This window comes from Nicotiana tabacum, chromosome 22, assembly GCF_000715075.1.
Source record: "Nicotiana tabacum cultivar K326 chromosome 22, ASM71507v2, whole genome shotgun sequence".
NCBI classification, from domain to species: Eukaryota; Viridiplantae; Streptophyta; class Magnoliopsida; order Solanales; family Solanaceae; genus Nicotiana; species Nicotiana tabacum.
Genome location: NC_134101.1, coordinates 205,786,251 through 205,793,511, shown reverse-complemented (window position 1 = coordinate 205,793,511; position 7,261 = coordinate 205,786,251).

The following is a 7,261-nucleotide window of genomic DNA, read 5'->3' as shown; positions in this document are numbered from 1 at the left end:
ATTTTCTACCCAGTTTTCACTAGGAAAATTTCGTGAGTTATTGTAACAAATATCTAAACTATTTCTTTATTGAAAGCAATTAAAAGTCGGGGTTGGTATAGCCTAAGAAAACAGAGACTAGGGAGTGAAGACCCTATGTCTAAAATGAAAGCAACTAGAGAGTGGAGACCCTATATTTGTGTCACGACCCAAACCCCGCTCCGGTCGTGATGACGCCTCTCCTTTTCAAAAATAGTTAAACATTAATAAACAGTTTAAATATGATTTAATGATATAATTAACGGAAGCACAACCCGACACAGCCCTAACCGGGGTGTCACAAGTCACGAGCATCTACTACCGTATAAATACAACTGAAAGCCTGGAGTGTACAAATACAGACTAATGAAATGAGGAGAGAGAAAAGCAGTGCTGCGAACGCCGGCAGCTACCTTGCTAAACCCTGATGACTCTGCCTCCGATCAGCCAAAATATACCTGAATCTGCACACAAGGTGCAAGGAGTAATGTGAGTACTCCGACTCAGTGAGTAATAATAATAAACAAAGACTGAAGGCAAAAAATCACGTAAAAACACAAAGTATTCCATACTAAAGCAGTAAAATCACTTTAAACAGTAAAGCAATGAGAAATCAAGTGAAAATCCCTTTTTTCAACAAGTAAAGCAAGTAGTTTACAAGTGAGTAACAAAAATGATAAAAATGTAAACAGCCCCTCGGGCAAAGCATGTACAAAAAACAGCCCCTAGGTCATAATATCAATAAAACCAGCCCTCGGGCTCAATATCAGAACAGCGCCAGCCCCTCGGGCTTAATATCAGAATAGTAACAGCTCATCAGGCTCAACATCAGATCAGTAACAACCCCTCGGGCTCAATATCAGATCAGTAACAGCCCCTCGGGCTCACTCTCAGAATAGTATCAGCCCCTCGGGCTACTTCACAATCACTCATATCAGCCCCTCGGAAATAGTATCAATCACTCAGAATAAAGGGTACCCGCGCTCACTGTGGTTGTGCAGACTCCGGAGGGGCCCCTTACGACCCAAGCGCTATATCAAGCCACCTCGTGGCATCATCACTCAGCATATCCTCACATCACTCAAGCCACCGCGTGTCATATAAAGTATCTCAGGCCCTCGGCCTCATATCACTCGACCTCACATCACTCAAGCCACCTCGTGGCATAGATAGTATCTCAGGCCCTCAGCCTCATATCACTCGGCCTCATATCACTCAAGCCACCTCGTAGCATAAATAGTATCCCAGGCCCTCGGCCTCATCTCACTCGGCCTCACATCACTCAAGCCACATCGTGGCATAAATAGTATCTCAGACCCTTAGCCTCACATCACTCAGCATATCCTCACATATGGCCCTCATCCTCACTCAGTCCGGAAATCATCATATGCCCCTCGGGCATTTGTAAAACAGTAGTTCTCAGCCCAAAATACCATTTAGAAATATCATTTAAGTTTTCAAATCTACATAAAAGCGGCTGAGTTTGTAAAACAATAATTACCAACAGGACTGAGTTTAAATATAAGTCAAAACAGTGAGGAAATAGTGATAAAAATTCCCATTGGATTCAAATAATTGGCACGAAGCCCAAGTATGGCAATCAGCCCAAATCATGATGATAACAAATAAGTTTCAATCAAATATGCGGTAAAATCATCAATCGGGATGGACAAAGTCACAATCCCCGGTAGTAAATGACCCCGCGCTCATCATCCAGCGTGTGTCTCACCTTAATATAGCACTACGATGTGCAAATCCGGGGTTTCAAACCCTCAGGACATCATTTACAATCATTACTCACCTCGAACCGGCTAATCCTCTACCTTGCGATGCCTTTGTCTCTCAAATCGACCTCTGAATGCCTCGAATCTAGCCATAATAATTCGATTCAGTTAATAAAAATTATAGGAATTAATTCCATATGAAATTCTACATTTTCCATTAAAAATCCGAAATTGCACTCAAAATTCGCCCGTGGGGCCCACATCTCGGAATATGGTAAAAGTCACCGAATATGAACCCCCATCCAACCACGAGTCCAACCAAATAAATTTTACCAAAATCCGACTTCGGATTGGCTTTCAAATCTTAAAAATTCATCTTTATAGAATTTTAGAAAATTCCTCCATTTATCTTCAAATATCAATAATCTAACGCCAGAAATGAAGATTTATTCATGGAATATAATCACAAGGGATTCAAGAACACTTACCCCAAGAATTACCATGATTTCTCGCTCAAAATTTCCCAAAACCCGAGCTTGGCAGTCAAAACAATGACCAAAAACCGGACTGTTGGACTTAAAACTTTCTAGAATTTTGGGGGTACTGTTCACACATTTTACTGTTCATGGATACTGTATATGGGGTACTGTTCATATGTATTGTACACGGGTACTGTGCATGGATACTGATCATATTTACTGTACATGGTACGTACACGGATACTGTTCACGCAGGTGCGGTTACTGTGCACACGTGCGAAAAATGCAGAAACTGCCCAGAAAATTGTAGCAGCTTTTCTTTTCACTAAAAAGGCTCTTACTCCATCATTCGAACTTAGAATTTGATGATTCTTGTTCTTATGACTCACAAATAATAATACGAACATAGCACTTCAGTCGAAACTCAATTCGGAGCTCATTTGCTCAGTTTAATACCCATTTTGCTCGTTAAATAATTAACTCATGTTGTGTCAAAAACCCAATCACGACTTGATGAAATTAGACCAAACTTTCCAGATCAGTCCTATAATTCATTATCAAAATTCCAGAAGTCTCGAAATCAAATTTCGATCTCTAGAACTAAAAATGGACCTTTGGATCATTACATGCTTATGCTCAAAACGAAAAAATCTTCCAAAAACTTTTCCAAAACATATCCGAGCCTCATGGGACCCCCACCAAACATGCCAACACACCCCATAACATAATTTAAACTTGTTCCAACCTTCAGAATGCTCAAAACAACATCAAAACATCAAATCACCCTCGGATTCAAGCCTAAGAATTCTAAAACTTCCGAAATTCGAATTCGATCAGAAAGTCGACCAAACGACGTCCAAATGACCTGAAATTTTGGACACACATCACAAATGACATAAAAAAGCTACAACAACTCTCGGAATTCCATTCCGACCCTCGGATCAAAATCTCACCTATCAACCGGAATTCGCCAAAATATTAACTTTGCCAATTCAAGCCAAATCCTTCCACAGACTTCCAAAATGCATTCCGATCTCGCTCCTAAGTCATAAATCACCCAACGAAGCTACCCAAATCATAAAATTTCCGATCCGAGCTCATATACAAATAAGTCAACTCTTAGTCAAACCTTTCAAATTCAAAGCTTTCAACTGAGACTGTTCCTTCAAATTCATTCTGATTTTTCCTGAAAACCAAAACTAACAATCTACATCAGTCATAACACGTTACACGAGGCAAGTCATGCCCGGGAACTGGCGATCAAAGTGCAAAAGTTTAAAACGACCGGTTGGGTCGTTACATCCTCCCCCACTTAACCACACGTTCGTCCTCGAACGTACCCAAAGCTGTTCTAAAAGCCCACCAATCGCTGAATAACCTTTCCATGCATATAGACGGGGGTGATCCCATGTCACCATATCTCATATAGGAACACCGTTTAACTAAAATTACACAATCCAATCTAGCTCATAAACCATAGAACCAAATTTTCACCTCTGAAACCATCAATACGATCAAAACCTTACACCTATACTTTGAATAGACTCGAACTAGCTGTAGTAACCCATGCCTGCAACCTCGGGAGCAATCCCATGATATACCATATAACTCTAACGCTCGCAGCAATAACTTCTATTCACAGCAGCTGCCCACAACAACCAAATACCGATAGAAAACCTCTTATCAACTAAAGTCTCATTCCAACACTTTCCTATACTGCCAACGATAAATGAAACACACAATAAACCATAACCATTTTTCAGATCAACCATTCATGAAGCCATTTCTCCTCTGGCAATTACCATAGCAATTTTTTTTAACCGAACCTCGATGTTTACCCATCAAACATGCTGAAATCGAATCCGTTTATTTTCATTAATGATCCCAACGATCTCCTCTGACCCAACACACTACCCTGGTGACATGTCACACCAATAGAGGCCTAAGCCACATCTAGCATAATACGCGCACCAATAAGCAACGGTTCGAACATACTCAAATCATGAAAATGACTCAAATGAAAGAGTTGTATCTCAAGCTCACTCGTACTACCACAACGCAGGGCTGAGAACCCATCTCAAATCACAGAATAGGACACATAAATCTAACACGCAAGGTCATATCTCCACATAGCTTTGCTACAATGCGTTATCCTATCCAAACACTGCTCCACATGGGACACCTCAAGTCACTATGCTCGAAATTGACAACCACGAACAATTTGACGTCTGGAAACCAAGCAAATCATTACACCAATGGTAAAACAAGTAACATATACCACGCAAACCCGATAGGACGTATCCGATACACCATTCACCGAGCAACACTCGATTACTCTTCCCGCTCGACTTCCACTATGAACCCCATTAGAACCGTACCATATGTTCCTATAACCAATAAATCATAATGTCTCGCAACACAGAAAGGCAACTCATAGATCTCCCCAGATCACTAATAAGCTCAATAACAGTCAAATCAACCTATCCCTCAACAATACATCGGGGACAACCAAGCCGACTCGAGCTAGAACACGCATCCACATTGGCCTGTCAACGAACTCCTTACCAAGGAAGCCTAAAGACGCTCCTTCAACTACCATAACTCCTGCCGGAGCCATACGATACGGTGCCCGGCATCACATAAATACTGAAATCCACAACCTCGCTCGACGACATGCCCAGCCACAAGAAACGCTTCCAGAAAGTCACTCAATACCGGAACTGAATCAATGGTAGAAACCTCTGCACTGACATCCATCACGAAGGCCCAATTAAGAAAAGCAATCCTTCCTAGCCGTCTGCTGGGTCTATGAAATATAAACCACTCCACTAGAACATAACCCGACGCACATCGCCACTCAACCTTTGGCATTTCCAACCTAGCCCATAACGTAATAGTCCAGAATAACCCAACACTGAGATGATCAGTCTAAATCCCCAACATCACATCCAAAATCTAACATACCAAGCAAAGAAAGATCCACTTGGGCCTCCAAATCTCGGTAGTCACTAAACAGTGCTGATACACACGATCTACAATCACAACATAGCCTGAATATGAGAACTTCCGTGTCCACGTCCATACGACACATGAATCACCATATCTTATCCCAATTTTGCCGTCCGAATATATGCCACACCTCTAATACCCAATCATTCCACTATAGATACTCTAAAATTTTCCTGTGCCACCAAGCAAACCAGAATATCACTAGTCGATCTAAAAACAAGGTGCCGCAATACTACCGAAGTGCTATCAGCTTAATAACATTGCCTTTTTACTAAAACATAGACTCTCGTCAAATCATTTCCAATTAGCAGTACCATTTCCTTAATCGTCTGAGGCTACCCACTGCCTAAGAGTTTTATGAACTTCCTTTCAGAACTGAACTATAACTCATCTAGACAAGAACTTCCAATGATCCCATCTAGAAGAAAAATCATTACATATCCTATGTTTCTCACACTCGGAAAAATTGCACCTCTCCAACCACGGTAGCAATCAATAAGAACTCTCCCAAATCCATTTGCACAAATTCAACTGCCAGGACTAAATCCTTCTAACTAGATCAAGCTAAGCAAGCCATCAAAACCCAAGAGCATTGTTGCAAAATAGCTGTAGGAACTCATTACCTCGAACACACACAAGGAATTAATCATATCCTTACTATACCGATTTGGTCTACTATCAAGATACCCCATCTATCTAAATTCCTTCTGATTCATCTTCAACTTGATATTCCTTCTTGCTGTAGCATCACAATTTCCTCAACCTAGGCTTATCACATGAAACCCAAGCATAAAGCTACACCGTCTAAGGCTCCTAAACTGCTGAATACTCTTTAAGTGTTCCCCAAAGCCATTACCTTCACCTTCCCGATACTGATATATAGAATCCCATAATTAATATAGAAAATACCACAAGTCTTGCCATCTTCCACTGAAAACTCAGTTTCTATCCATAAGTACAACTTAGAAGCCTCCAATTATTGTATGTAGAGTTTTGAACATAATAGGACCATTCTCTAGTGTCATCCACACTACTCAAACCGCAGTTAGATTGATTAAACGAACCGAACAACCTGTGCTTCATTTGCACTCTGACACTGCAGAATTTGACCTCATTCCAATATAACCAAGCAACTTCCTGCTCTATGCACCGAGCATTCGTTACCAACCACAACTCAAGTCATTCCCCAATTCTCGTACACCCATAAAGCATAACATAGCCTTTATTGAAATTTCCTTTACTCGAGCCACAACTAATTTACATATATGCCTCGAACTAGAACCATTAGAGCACATAACTGTGCAATCAACTATTCAATAGTGGACTCCCCCATTTGGCTCGAAGCCATAGATCAACACACGCTCAATAACTCCTAGCGATTATACTCTATTGATGACATGATACCATAATGAGATTAAACTCAAATCTTTTATAGGCTTGTGAAAACACAGATCATCTAGAATTTTAACTCTTCTGCAAATCTCGCATTCCACTCTCGCAACAGTTGCACCCACTCACTAAGCGACCTAATTTAAGTTGCAACACATTAAATCTAACAGACACATAAGGATCGTACAACCTCTAAACACTTCGCATGAGATAACCCACCTTCTTCGCATTGAACTAACATTTATGTATACCTTCCACCGTTATAACCATTACGCAGTCACTTAGTCTTCCTGAGTCTGAACTCATACCGCAACATGAAATTTACTTCACTCCCAACTAGGACACATGAAAAGACTCTTTGCACACCCATAACTCGGGGCTATACCTCAAATCAAGATGGATACATCTCGCAGTTCTAACATACTCATCACATAGTTATCCAACCATCACTCCCACAAATAGGGATACTACCGAACATATAAGTTCAAAAATACTTGCTCACATAGTCAACACCTCGGTGGTCAAGCCATATGCAAATATTCGGCCTCAAGTCCTCCAGACTGGCCCAACATCAAACTCACATAGATCACATCTCGCCCCTCGATCGGGGAATCACAAGCCATCAAGGAACATCTGATATTG